This window comes from Sebastes fasciatus, chromosome 13 (genome assembly GCF_043250625.1).
Source record: "Sebastes fasciatus isolate fSebFas1 chromosome 13, fSebFas1.pri, whole genome shotgun sequence".
NCBI lineage: Eukaryota > Metazoa > Chordata > Actinopteri > Perciformes > Sebastidae > Sebastes > Sebastes fasciatus.
Genome location: NC_133807.1, coordinates 8,281,580 through 8,296,724, shown reverse-complemented (window position 1 = coordinate 8,296,724; position 15,145 = coordinate 8,281,580).

Sequence of the window (15,145 nt, the reverse complement as noted above, 5' to 3'; positions counted from 1 at the left end):
ATGCCTACAGTGGAACCATGCATGCGAGCAGACTTTATATGAATAATCACATTGTGAATTATGAGGCAGTTGCTATGAAAACACAATCGTATGTTGAAAAGTATTAATTTCTATATCTTGGATATGACATCAATACCTGGAGATTGTGTGCAGTCAGAATTCTTACCTGACTTCTGTGGAGATTTGCTTCTGCACGCCAACCCCCTCGGCGGCAACGCGACAGTGATGTGCGCTTCTTCATCTTCTGTTTATTTCTGGTAGATTCCAGTGGAGTAGCCGCTCTGTGTGGTACAGTGGAAAACGTAGTTCAGGGTGACAGTATTTCCCCTGCGAGTATTTATTTAACATTAAATGAAAAATGAAATATGAAATGAACTGACAAAAAGAAAAAATACTGCTAATCTATGAAAAAGGCCGGCCCCCTGAACTTTTTGGCGGGCAAGTTTGGAGGGGATTGGTGGAATAGGACAGGAGGAGTTGTGGGACACACAAACCACTCTCCAAGTAGTGTGTGTGTGTGTGTGCTTGTGAGTGTGCGTACACATTCCCATATTTTCCAGTAACACAAGGTGCCCTTGATACAGTAATCATTCGTGCGTGTGTGTGTGTGTGTGTGGGTGTGGGTGGGTGGGTAGTTATCCCCTGCCACCATCTGTTCTCTATAGGCCAATGATCATTTATCTCCCCATTAACTGTCAGTCACTCTGTTCCCTGTTGACATCTCGTCTCTCACTATCTGTGCTACAGAGCTACAACACCACACCGGTTACAGAAGAAAGATACATAACAAGAAATAATGTCGGGTTTCTTCAGCCATCCAATCATGTGCATACTGTACCTCTTTGTATGTACAGTTGTGGACAGTTTTCAGCCCTCATTTAGACACTTCAGTACATTAAATGTGGCTGTAAAAGTGCTAAATACATCACCTGCCCACGGACGCCAGTGTTTGCTTTCATTTACGTCCATGTTTATTTGCTGCTGCTTCTTCTTCTTCTTCTTCTTTGCCAGAGCTTTTGCTGTTTCTGCCACCTGTTGAAATCATTGAAATAGCTTGAAACCAATGGCTGGACTGAGTCATGCACGTGTGGCTCTGTTTGCATCCTCGTGAAAAGTGAAAAACCAAAATACAACATAACACCTACCTGCTACCTAAGGATCCAAAACTCCAAAGGTTACCGTTAACTCATAAGGAAAAAACGTATTATGTCGTTAAAAGTTAGTACAACAGGTACATATGTATGTCAGTTAAAGGGTCAAATTCATCTTCACGCCATACCCCTGTCTAAACTATGCTGTGTGCTTTGCTTACCTAGTGTTTAATGGATTATTTCACTTCTCTTGTGGCAGAAAGACTGTGTCAGAATGTGACAGAAATCTATGAATATAATCAATAACTAATAAGAAATGTTTTCAGACTTATTAAACATTCATATATTCTGTATGTGCAATCTCAGTTTTACAAAAAACTCAAAGCAAGATGGTGGAGGAGATTGTCAGTAAGAGTGAGACCCCCATGCACATGCAGATCTCTCCGCTGTTTTGGAAGCTTCACGGCACAACGTGGCGCATACAGATGTATGGGGAACGAGGAGACGTATTGAACCTTGATCATTTTAAATGACTGCAAAGGTATGCACATCAGAGGAATGTCAGTCAGTCTAAAAACTCGGTTGCAGCAGCCTTTCCTCACAGCCGTAACAAACTGTTCTCCCATCTCTACTTTACTGTTTGGTGAAAACTTATAGGAACTGCAGAGTTTTGCAGATTTTTCCAGCTGATTTACAGTACATCTATTTTGGATCGTTGTCTTCCACTGTGGTTTGGATGGACAGATGGGAAAAAATATACTTCCTGACCTGTCAGTCATTCATTTATACATGAATCTGACAAATCGCACACAACATCTGCCCAATGGCCATTACGCATTTCATGAAAAATTAAAGAAAACAAGTCCTTTAGCTTTATCCCACTTCACTCACAGCATTCCTTTCCTCAGCCTCCTATATTCCCATCCCCCACTTTCTTTTCTCCAGAAAAATTATATTTGGTTCTAGTAAAATATTCATGTCTCAGTCATAGCACTGGAACCATGAATCATACATCTGAGGAAGAGAAAGATAAGGGAAGGCAAAGGAATGAAGTGGATATAAATGTGATGACAGTAGGAGTGTCAGAAGGGGATGGAAGAGAGGAGGACATGGCTGTAGTCATATATTGGGAGCTAGAGGTGTAAAGGGCAGAGAGAGAGAGAGAGAATGGCAGATGGATGAATGGAAAAGGAAAGCAAGGTTACAGGGAGAAGTAGAGGGAGGAGAATGTTACATTAGTAAAACTGAGGAGAGAAGGAGGAGGGGTTGAAGCAAGAGGGGGAGGAATGTGTTTTGATAGTCGCACAGACGGTTTGATGTGAACTGATATGACTAAGGACGAAAAGAGAAAAAGAGTTACAAGAGTTATATTCCTTCAAGATTCCTGTCCTGGTTGATTTACAGACACTTGTGGTTACTGGTGGCATTAGCTAGTGCAGTTTATAGGTTCCATATTGTAAAAAGTTTAACTTGCTTTTATTATAAAGAAGGTTTAAAGTGGCAGTAGGCAGTATACTTTTGGCATCATTAGGCAAAAATTCCATAATAACCTTTCAGCATATTGTAATTCAAGTGTTCTGAGAGATAACTAGACTTCTGCACCCCATCATGGCTCTGTTTTCAGGCTTTAGAAAATCTAGCCCTTGACGGGAGACTTTGACCAATCACAGGCCAATTCATTGAGAGAGCGTTCCTATTGGCTGTGCTGCGGTCATGTGACCGGAACTTGGCGTTTCTTCACCAGATTTCACAATGGCGGCGGCGTCACAAACTTTCTCAATTTACAACTCAACCGTGCACTACAAGATGTTTCTGAAAACATTTGAGGCGAGAAATAGGCATTAACGGAACATAATATTGATTCATATTTGATCAGGGCTGCTTAGTTTGAACGTTTTGTCAGAGTTCGCGAGTGATTGACAGCCGGCTCTCATTGACAGCTGGACAGCGGACCATGGATCAGCTCTTACTGCTTGTTTTCCTCCGGTATGTGAAATCTTGCAGATGCCAAGGCACATGTTTTTTTTCAGGTTACCTGTTTCATGTGTAGCACCCGTCCCATATATCAATATAATATTAGGTGAGTCTGTTAAAGGTAGTAGTACTATGGGCGGGGCCTGGGTTCTGTTTCAAATTAAGTGGCGCTATTACTTGTACTTGTAAACTACTCTGAATTTCACAACTTCTGTTCTCTTATTCTGAAACTCAAAAATGAATGGCGGTGCCTCCAATAAGATTAAAGAAATACAATAAAAGTATGTATCCAATTAAGTTTTTAGTCTGGTATATTGATTCAATTGACCTTTTGTAAATAGTTTAACAAAACATGAAATGTGTAAGATGAACTACACCACGAGTGTGCTTTAAATACAAAACTCCCAAGCTTTGGGTATTAATTAAAGGGACTGTTTGTTAATAGCGACACCTGTGGCAGTGTCGGGCTCGAGCTTGTGCTCGCTCTACAGACATGAACGAGCATCGCTCAAAACAGTGAGGCGACACACGTCAGCTAAAACCACAATATCACTCTATATTTCACCTGCTTGGCAGTAATGTTAGCTGACCAGACGGAGGTCTCTCCATGAATCACTGCTGATCCTAGTGTTGGCTTTTCCTGCTTCAGCCTCCCGACCACGGTCGGAGGGAGACACCGGCACACCGGTCGGAGACGATAACGTTTCTCGCTGCAGAGCTCCGTCACTTCACAAGACACGGAAAACCTCTGTTGGTCTGGAAGAGCTGCAGCATTTATTTCTGCACAAACGTCCACTATATTCTCAGAGCTAGGAAGTCTTCTGCAGTGTTGAGTGTGCGCACATGCACGTGAGGTGGAGCGAGCCGAGTGAAGCCAAGCAGGCAGGCAGAGGAGCAGAGTACAGCAGAGACTCCGGCCCTGGAGACCAAAGCTACGGTCTTCCCCGCGGCCAACACTGTTTTGCAAGACGGGCTTCACCAGATAGAACTCTGCGGTTTTGGTGCTTCCATGTAGTTTGTTTTGGAGTCTTGTCTGAACAGCGTAGCCGCACGCGAGCACGCATATGCCACCGACCCGGGTGATTTATACGTGTAAGAAGTTACAAACAGTCCCTTTAACAAAGGTGCAAAAAAAGTGCAATGAATTTAATTCACTTATGAAAATAAAATTACCATCCAATATTAATAAACAACAATAAATATTAGGTCACCTTGTTACTTCAAGTATCTTTAAATCTCTCTGTAATACTTATTATAAGGCTCTAACATCACCATTTTTTATCAGCATTAACATCATCAATTCGCTGTGGGCCCACACTCACACACACTCTCCTAACACTTGTAAACACAAGCAATAAAATAAAAGGCACTTACAATTTCAGTACTCAGGACTCCATGGAGCATGCAGGAGGGTAGGTGAGTGGAAGAGGGAGCAGAGCACAGACGTCCAAAGCCAACAGCTGCATCATCAACAGTCCATGTGGTACACCAGCAGCAGCAGCAGCAGGGAGAAGCAGCTCTCTAACAGTGGTCCAAAAGAGTTTTCCTCTCTCTCACAGTCCAAATGTCTCCTGAATCAAATAAATAGGCTAAGCAACAAGTCCTTCCACTGCTTCATGTCGATGTAGCACTAGCTTGTTTTAACCAAATGCTTCAGATGCAAAGCTAATTTTGCTATATGCTTACGGCTAATCGCCGTAAGCAATACAACTCGTTTTTACACCATAACACTTCAGTCACAGTACAGAAACAACACACAAGCTCATATTTACCTCCTGAAGGTCACACAAGTCCAAACCAGAGGATAACTGGTCGTCAACCACGAAGTTCTGAACGTTATGCCTCTCGGACCGAACAATCTCAATGTGACAACTAGCTTCTGCTTCACTCCCAAACACCTGACCTGCAGGTAACGCTAAGCCCCGCCCCTCTACCTGAAACTGGACTTTGATTGGCTGTTTGCTTTAAGACAAACCAATGAAAACAAAAGAAAAACAATGATTGACCTTTATGCTGCTAACCAAGTTAGACTGTAAGGTTGATTACACCTGTTGGATTATGTGCAAAACAAACAAACTATGCTCATTTGCGTGACATATTAATTTTGGACTCTTTTTGTTTTTTAAACCATATTTATACATTTCAACCAGCTTTTTAAAAACATTTAGCCTGGTTTATTTTTTAAAACTATTTGCTTTCTGATATCTACATGTATTTTAGCCAGGGATAAACATGTGCTACTGTACTACTTTTTGTTTTAACTTCTGTTTACAGGCTTCACTTCATCGAGGCTAATGTCAATAAGATAAATTAAAAACAGTCATACTGGATTGCACACTGCATTGCTTCCTTTGAATCCCTAATGTTTGTAAAGACAATTGGAATCCAGCACAGAATGGTGGACTCCGCCACTAGGATTGACAGCTACAATATAGAGAGATATTTACAGAATGTGGTTGCTATTGCTGACAAAATGCCAACCATGAATAATATCAAAAACAGAACTCAATTTCTCAGAAATCTTAAGGATTATAACTTTAAGCGAAGAGAAGAAGAGATGGCAGCTCCATCCGCTCCATCTTACACAAAACCGAGAATGACAGAAAGGTTACAGGTCACACTTGTAATTTTAATGCAACTTTTTCCCTATGATTGTGGCAAAATGTATTAAATTGTAGGTTTGAATGAACAATAACAACATTTGGGTCACCTCAGATCTGATTAGATGTTGAAAAGTAATGCCTCACCTGCTCATGCACATAAGTGTGAAAATGGTGTTGGAGTTAGCTTTCAAAGTCTGAAATGACATTTAATTTGAGCATTTCCATTAGACCAATCGGTGCAATGTTTTCAAAAAAGAAGAACATCCCATAATCCGCCAATTTTTGTTCAGCATTGTTTAAGTTACAAGTGCTACTGAAGTTTTTATTAAAAAGCAACAATAAAGAGTTGTTTTTTGCCCCCACAGAGACATAGAACGTCAAGAGTTAAAGAATCTGAGGGTGGAAAACAATGTGTCTCCCACAATAACATTATTCATCTAATTAAACATGAAAGGATGTCATGTGGCAAAACGGCTCATGTCACTCCTACTTGTAGCCGCTGCACGTGTGTGCTCTTACTCTGAAAATGAATAGAGGACAAGACAGGAGGAAGTGAAGGAGGAGGAGAGAGAAAAATTCCCAAAAGACGTCATTGATAAAAAATACAATCACACACACACAAGCAAGGATGGCTTAGGCTGAGGTTAAGTGTGAATATCCAGCGTGCCAAACGTTAGCGAAAAGTGTGAGCCAGCGTTTTCTGTTTCCAGAGAAAATTTGTTGCTGATAAAAAATTCAGCACAGGAGCAAAGTGTTGGCTAAGTGACAGGGGGACCGAGATCCAGTAGGAGCAAGTATCCCTCAAGTGTTACAAAAGACCTGCGTAAGCTCTTCTGAGACAGAGAGGAGGAGAGGAGGCTGAAGAGAGAAGGCCAGGTGAAATAGGGTCAGCACTCATCTTCCACTGAACCTTATGAGGGTTGATTATCTCCAGCCCTAACACACACACACACACACACACACACACACACACACACACACACACACACACACACACACACACACACACACACACACACACACACACAGGGCCCTGCAGAGTGTGCGTCTGTGTATGTATGTTACGCTCTCTCTCTTCTTTTGTGGTGTTATCAATGCTGACATACTGTAGCTACGGGCTGTGTGCTTACCCTGTCCTCTTTCCAGCTCTTAAGTTGAGGCAGATCACAGACACCGCTAACAAACACACGCATATATAACCAACATTAAACATATCTGTCCCGAGAGCGAGGTTACAGGCAAAATGTCATCGGATAGAGGATTTGTTCACATCCTAATGGTGTTTACTGTGAATATGTACAGCAGCCTGCCTGCTTTAGTTTAGCCTTTGGCTGTCGAGCACATGAGTGTGTTTGTGTGTGTGCAGATTGCCTGTTCCATACAATAAACAGTATGTTAGATACTCTGTTTGCATGAGTCTAAGTGGCTATTTTGAGCTGTGTAAATATGTAAATAAAGAAAATATCTTAGGGCTACTCTGTTTGCCTCTGACAACTTAAAGACATGAAAGAAAATCTCACTTTATTTTCTTTCAAATTGATATGACTGAAGTTTAATTTCTTAGTAGGATATACCAAATGATGAGATTTATGTCACATCTCTGTGTCGTCAATTATACACATATCTGGCTTTGACTCTCTGTCATAGCGAACACATGCAGCCATTTTCTTGCAGCCAATTCAATGTCTGGAGTAATACAATCAAGACGGAGTGCATCAAGTCAGTAGCTCATAAAAATGGGGCCAAGAAACAACTGTGCAACTTTACTGGTTTGCAATATATTATGTCCTGTTTTTATTTTGTTTATTTTGTATTTCCCATCCATGGCAGATTGGCAGGCACCTGCGTAGGCTTTGGGTGCTGAGCCCATATAGGAAAGCCTCTTTGTTCAGCTGCGGCGGTGCCTTCATGGAGCCTTGTATACTCTTTTCATAGATCTATTAATTCATTTCAATGACATTCCAAGCAGTAAAACTTCTACTCTGAGTGTTGTGTCCATTATTATTTTTTGGTGCTTGAACCTAACCTGACCTGCCGGGTGGTTTGTTACACAGAACCATCAAAGAAGCCGTCATTGGAAAGTGTTTGGAAAAGGGCAGGCACTTTCAAAAAAAATATTTAGCAGGCGATTGGATGAACCATCTGTCAATCAAACTCTTGCCAAAGCCAGTCGGGAGAAGAGCAAAAATATCTTTTCCATTGTGAAAAGCCTTCAGTGTCGTTCTTTGTCCTTGTTCAATGAATAAGTAGTTCTGAACTAACTGATGCTACTGCAGCATCCACGCTAACCTCTTTAGAGCCACCATTGTTGGTCAGAACAAACAGTCGCATCTCCACGTCACACACACATAAATCATGCCCGTAGCTGCCAGTAGCTCCTCACAGGACGCTGATTGGTCTGAACACAAACGCATTACTTGAAGCCTGACAATGGTGGTGTCTAAGGTAACCCACAAATTGCAAAAACTTGCAAAACCTCTTGTGAGACTCGTCGTCTGATGACCTATCCTAACCTTGACGATTTAAGGTCAATGCCTAACATTAACCATTTGAGGTCAATGAATAATCTTAACTATCTCGTGAGAGTTTCGCAACTTGTGGCTCACCTTATAGGCACGACCCCTGACATGATAGATTTTCGCATGATCTCGTGCTATCACAAGAATCCAGCTGCCGTGCAAGGTAAGTTTTTTTCATCATAGTCTGCAATTATAAATTCAGAATTCATTGAGATTTGCCTCGTTGAAATGACACTACTTTTCTGCAATGCAAAGTAACATAAAAAGCCACAGACTTTTTAAAAATTATTTTAAAATGCAAAAGGTTGCACACCTTTAAAGCTGAAGTAGGCGAGATTGGAGCAAATATGATTAAAAAATATACGGTCACTATATCGTGACAGTAGTACATGAAATGGGTAACGTGAAAAACATTCATGTGCCTCTGTGTCCTCCGGTGCTCCTAACAGCAGCTGCAAGATTGGAGGAAAACAAGCAGTCAGAGCTGACCTGAGGTCTGCTGTCCATCTGCTGTATATGAGAGCCGGCTGTCAATCACTCGCAAACTCCGATCAAACGGTCAAACTAGGCAGCGCTGATCAAATATGAATCAATATTATGTTACGTTAATGCCTATTTCTCGCCTCAAATGTTTTCAGAATCATCTTGTAGTGCACGGTTAAGCTGTAAAATGAGACGGTTTGTGACACGGCAGCCATTGTAAAATCTGTTGAAGGAACGAGCTAGATTTTCTAAAGCCTGAAAACAGAGCCATGAGGTGCACGTACTGCAACTCTGTACTCCATGTCAACACTACCTATTGTTCTGCATTTAACAGAAAAAGTTATTCTTTTCACCTGGGCTTTTGTCTTTGCACAATATTACAGGCTGCATCTAAGTGAATGGAAACAATAACAGAGCATCATAGTCTTACAAAATGTTAAAAGTAATATAAGAGTTAGTATTGATGGTCTCCATGCTGCTTACGCTGCTCAAAACTTTTGCTACTCGGTTGTAATGACAAGAGGAGAAGAAGTTGGCAGGACTGTCCCAGCTGAGGGAGCCAATCCTCTTCTAATTACCTTGTTCCCTTCCTTCAACGAATTGCTCTCACACAGAGGAGCAGAGGGGCCCTTTTTTCTGTACGTCTGAGAGTCTTCACCAGAGAGCTCACTTATGGTGAGAGAGGAACGGAAGGAAGGATGTGCTAAAGTGGAACAGAATCCAGCTGAGAAAGCTGCGACTTCATGAAAGGTAGTCCCATGTGGTTCGGCTTGTTCAGTCAGTCGAAAAATCTCTCGGCAGACCCTGAAAATCATACTTTTTATAACTAAAATGAGACAAGCTGCACCAAAACCAAGGCCTTCATCCCATCTTCCATTTTTCGACATGGACTTTTTATAGCGATATTAAAGATATACCCGGTGAGAATTTCATTTCATTTTCATGCATGGTTGGATTGGGTAATGCACATTCCAAACACCTTATTGTAGTCAGACATACAGTACACACTGGTTTACAATACGACAGTGTTTCAATTTATAAAAGCAACGTATCCTCGTACAACAGTTCCTATGATTTCTTACAAAAAGTTATTCCTCATTTTTTGTGTGTTTTCCTTCGAATGTCCAGCAACACATGACACACGTCAATTTCCGCTCCAGTGTTTTCAAAATAAAACTACTTAGGTTTAGGCAACAAAAGTACTTTGTTAGGTTTACGAAAAGATCGACCTGGTTAGGTTAGGGCAACAAAATTTAGGTTTAGGAAAATATTGCGGTTTGGGTTAAAATAACACTGGAAGTGGCATAACTTAAGTACAAAAGTTACGTTACAGAAACTACTTAGTTGGGTTTAGGAAAAGATCGTGGTTTGGGTTAAAATAACTCCAGAAGTGGCATAACTTACGTACGGAAGTTACATGACAAATAAATCAACGATGACTTCACACGAGGAACGAACAGCGGTCTCCTGGGCAAAAGTCCAGTGTGTTTTTGACCAACCCATCCACCCCGACATCCTCCCCATGCAGCGTTTGTCGCTCTTTATACTTCCTGGTTTACAATTACGTTGATTACATAGGAATATATTTTGTGGGATATATACGAATTACAGTGCATTACTTTTTCATAGGTATAGCTACGAACGATGTACGAGAACAGCCTAAAAAAGCACATTCAAAGAGGCTCACCCTCTTAAATTTAGCCTAAAGAGTGAGCCATGGCTCGGTCAAAGGAAAGACAAAATGTTTTATAATGATTTAGCACAGTAGCTCCTGGCACAACTCCGTGAATTTTGCGGTCTAATTTCTTTCTGCTGCTCCAATCTATAAGCAGCTGAAGTATGGACGTTTGACCTCGGCCTAATCACAGCCTCCCAGATCTAAATGAATAATAGATGCTGAATTTTCACATTGATTTAGTAACTGGCAGATGGGACAGAGGTCCTGGGTCATAAAGCTGTAATGAGGGAGATGTTTTAGACCTTTCTCTTACACTAGTTCCTGCTCACAAGCTTAACGTAGGAGTGTTAAATAGTCTGAAATATGGTAGCGCAGGTCGTCATCTGACTATGATGAAACCTCAATTTCTTATCAGAGTGTGAAAATGAAAAAGAAAAAGGAAACAGCGAGCAGAAAGAGGGAACTGCTAAATATAAAGTTGGAGTGCTAAATCAGGTTAGGGGGAAACATCTTATATATATTTCAATTTTTCAATATTTTAGTACTTCCCCCTTTCACAGGAGTCTCTCATACATGCCACTGTTCTTGCTTTCTACCTTTTATCTTCCTTCCAATATCACTAACATGTCCGTAGGGTTAGGTTTGTGCGGAGACGGCGAAGCTCACTTCCCCTCAATATTAGGAGAGAGGTGGGAAAGGCAGGTGAGGACACTTGGGTCTAAGAGCTGAAGTAGTTCATCACTTCTTCTTTGCCTGTGTCTTTTCTCTTTGGGCACGTCTATTTTCATTATAAGAGCTCCCCCCCCCCCCCCCCCCCCCAGAAGAACATTTTCCCCTGATCTCCACTTCTGCGGTGAGACTCCTGTTTTTTTAATGCGAGAATAGTTTTTCACAACTTGCATTTAATTTAAAGGTTTAAAGGGATAATAATACAAGTGGTTTTATGAGTTTGCGCCAACAGTCCTTTAGGCTGTTCCTACTAATAGACAATTTGGAGATACAGTAAAAGATGATAAAAAGTAATAGTAGCTGCAGATTAAAGGATTCATTTTTCCTCCCCTCAGAAGAAGCAATTTACTCTCATTCATTCCTGTACATTATGAAAAACAACTTCTAAGGGGCAGCCAGATTTGTACGGTTTCATTTTATTTCCATTGTGCTTCAGTTAAGTGGTTTCAACTCAGTATTTTATATTAAACTGAAGTTTTTCTTAATCACCTGTCAGTCACAGGAAGACATTAATGTCTGTAAGCTAAGGATAAATTCCTCAAAAGCATCATACTATAGGAAAACAGCATGGTTGCGTCCGAAATGCAACACTAACATGTTATCTAGTACGCTAAAATAGTATGTGAGATTTTTTAGTATGTCCAAAATCTTAGTATGAAACCAATAGTATGCGAACTGCATACCATTTCCGGTGAAATATTACAGTATGCAAACACTGGACACAACTGCGGCATAAATATCCCACAATGCAATGCATGACATGCGTGACAAAAACGTTCATAACAGATGTTGACGGAAAGCTCTGTAACATCAATAATGCTTCAATGATAATATATAGTAATAGTAATATATTTTTTAAATGAGTTCAAACTTTGAGTCTCACAAATCACTGTTTGATCACATGAGGTTGGTATGGGTAACCACGGTTACACGTCTCCAACCGGCAAGGACGCTCTCAGGAAGTGGTACTTGTCAGTGCATCTAAAAAGATACAAAGATGCTACTGTTTATTCTCAAAAAAGTATGTCGAACAGTAGAACACATACTGGGTATGTAGTGCATAGTATGCAATTTTGGACACAGCCCTGTGCTATAGCTTTTTAAAATGTTTAAAAACATTCCTGCCCCCGTCAAAGGATACTTGCCACCGGGCCTAAAAACTTTTCAGATAAAAATCTCTCAAATCTCAGCAACACATAATGTTTACCTTCACATAAAAAAAGCTGACTGGTTGATCCAACGTCCGAAACTAAATTCCTCTTCAATGACACTCAAGACAACATACTGTTGCCCATCTTGTCATTGTTCCGTCCGTGTAGGATGATAAATCGAAATCATTTGTTTCACAGATGTCGTAGTTTGTTTACGCCGTCATCACAGAGAAATTAACGTCCGTTTCCTGATTTATTCTAGGTTTTCTTGAAATTGTGGTCGGCCAAACATGATGACACTGCTTCCTAGTGGACACATACTGAGGTCCGAAAAGACACAGAGGGGAAGAATGAAGTGTGTGTTATATAATGGGGGTGATGGCTCGGTTAACACCAGTCCGTAGAGAAAACGTCTGCAATGGTGACATTTTTATCAATCACTCACACGCCGACACGACTTTCTTGGGCACACAAACAAAAAGGAACTCTCATACACAAACACGTCCTGACACTTTCCCTGGCACATAACATGTGACATTCAGGTCATTTATTTATCCATGTTCTGTCTCCCCCACAATTTGTTTTTTACATCTCCCATGGAGGGGAGTGTTTTGGACTCGTTCAATGGTAAAAACCCCAGAGGGAATCTGTAATGAAACTCATCTCTACACTGGCAGGATTTGCAGTGTCTTCTCACATCAGATTTCCTACACTCGTGTGACACAGACCTTGTCTCTTCATTGCTATCTAAACAGTGAAAAATCTGATTCTGTTCCATTTTAATCCCCCTGTAAGGACGACGAGGCAGCAAATTAGATTTTTAACAGGTAGCGAAGATTCATCCCTGCCTACATCGGTAGTCATTACGGAGGATCCCCATTTATTCTGCATTAGCTCTCCATACACTCATAAAAGCTGCTGATGTCCTTCCATCACTCTTCTGGCGCTCTTTAATCATTTTCTAAAGCTGCACAGAAAGGAAGAAGAGACAAAAAGAAGACACAGAGATGCTGCATGATACTCATTTCACTTTCACGACTTGTTTTGCTCTCTCTCTCTCTCTCTCTCTCTCTCTCTCTCTCCCTCTGTATCCCTTTCTCTCTCTCTCTCCCTGTGTCAGATGGAATTCATGTACCTGATCTATTTAGGAGAGTGGGCAACGGTGGAGACTAAGGCACTGAGACACATCCTGCAGGCGGGGACCCTATTTAAAAAAAAAAAACAGATACACACACACATGTAGCTGGCAAGCACCCCCATACACACATACACATGGAAGTTTGTGCACTTGCACATTTTTCAAGACTTTTGTTGATATTGTGTGTGGCATAACTGGTTCATCCTCCTCATTCTACATTCTCTAATCCAGAAAAAAAAGAAAAGAAAAGCATTTTTGGAATTAAGTAAAAAAAAACGCCTTGTTTTCATATTGTGAAACATCATAACATCATACATTTTTGATACGTTGTAGCGGCTTCGGCGTGGCTTTTATGAATTTTGGCGACATAACATTTGCTCGGCTTGATGATCGGGGGACGTTCTGTTGCTGCTCGGAAAGAATTTGTATATTTATTTCCCTCTTTCCACAAGGAGGTCAGAAAGGTTAGCATCAGTTACAGAACATTGCCTCTGGATGTGATAAGAGATTCAGTGTTTTGATCAAGGCCACTTCAACGGGGTGGATGCTGGTTTCTAGGGTGGTATTTTCTAATTAATATTACATTTGATTAGATTCTTGGGCTTTGAATATGTAGCCCAACTCCACTTTAAATGTTAGAGGATAAATTCAGTGCATCCTAAGGTTTGCAAATATGTTAATATCTTCGTACAAGCACACATATCAGCGTGCAATTTTCACTGACATATACATAGACACACACACCAAGGATGATGCCAAAGCACAGACACAACTGCCACAATAATGGTCACACAGAAACTGGCAATGACACACTTGCAGAAAACATGGAGAGAAAAGCAACACAATGGTGGTATCACTGCGTGGCTGCACACACGCACACCCAGAGGCTTGCTTGTACATACACACAGACAAACACAAATCCACATCCAGGGGTGCCATCACGGTGAGGCAAGCTGGAGTTAGGGCAGTGTGATGGTGTTATATAACGGGGCTGGCCAAGCACGGCTAAGCATTTTTATCTGGGCTAACAACAACTCTACATGGAGCACACAGACGTGTGTGTGTGTGGAGACAGAGGAAGGAGGGAGTTATGAAATCAGCTACAAGGGAATAAGACAAAATGTGTGCGTAACATAAGAGCGCGGCGAAGAAAATGAGGCAGGCAGAGTAATAGGTATAAAAACAGACTGACAGTGACACAGAATTAAAAGATTTAGTTAAGTGCAAGCAAACTGCTTGTCGAGCTGTTTCAGGGCAAGTCTAGGACAAGTTTCAGGTCAGTAATTCAAGTCCCGTGTGACTTGAAACGAAATTGGAGATGGGACCATGTGTCTGCCAATTTCTCAGCACAAGGCTAGCAGATATTAATCACTAGTACACAACTTTGGAAACTAGAGGTCACCTATAGTTGCATCCGTCTGAATGATGTGGATTTGTTCATTGCTTGATAAGCAGCTCACTTGTGGATATGCTGATGATGCAGATTCATCTGTACCTAAACACCTGTCTGTCTTGATCTGTGAATGGTGCCTAAAAATGTCAACAAATAATTAAATTAACGTATTTTGCCTACTTTATTTTTTCTGAAGAGTGGATCAATATTTCCAATATTTCACAAAAAAATTAAAAGAAAACATCTCATTAAATCAACTAAATAAATTAAGAAACAGGAACTAGCTAACTAGAAATGAATGGAGGTACACCGACTGTTCCAAATGATCATTACCGTCATAGAGTGGTGCAGGAATGAGTCCTAAAACCCTGAAATGATTTAGCATT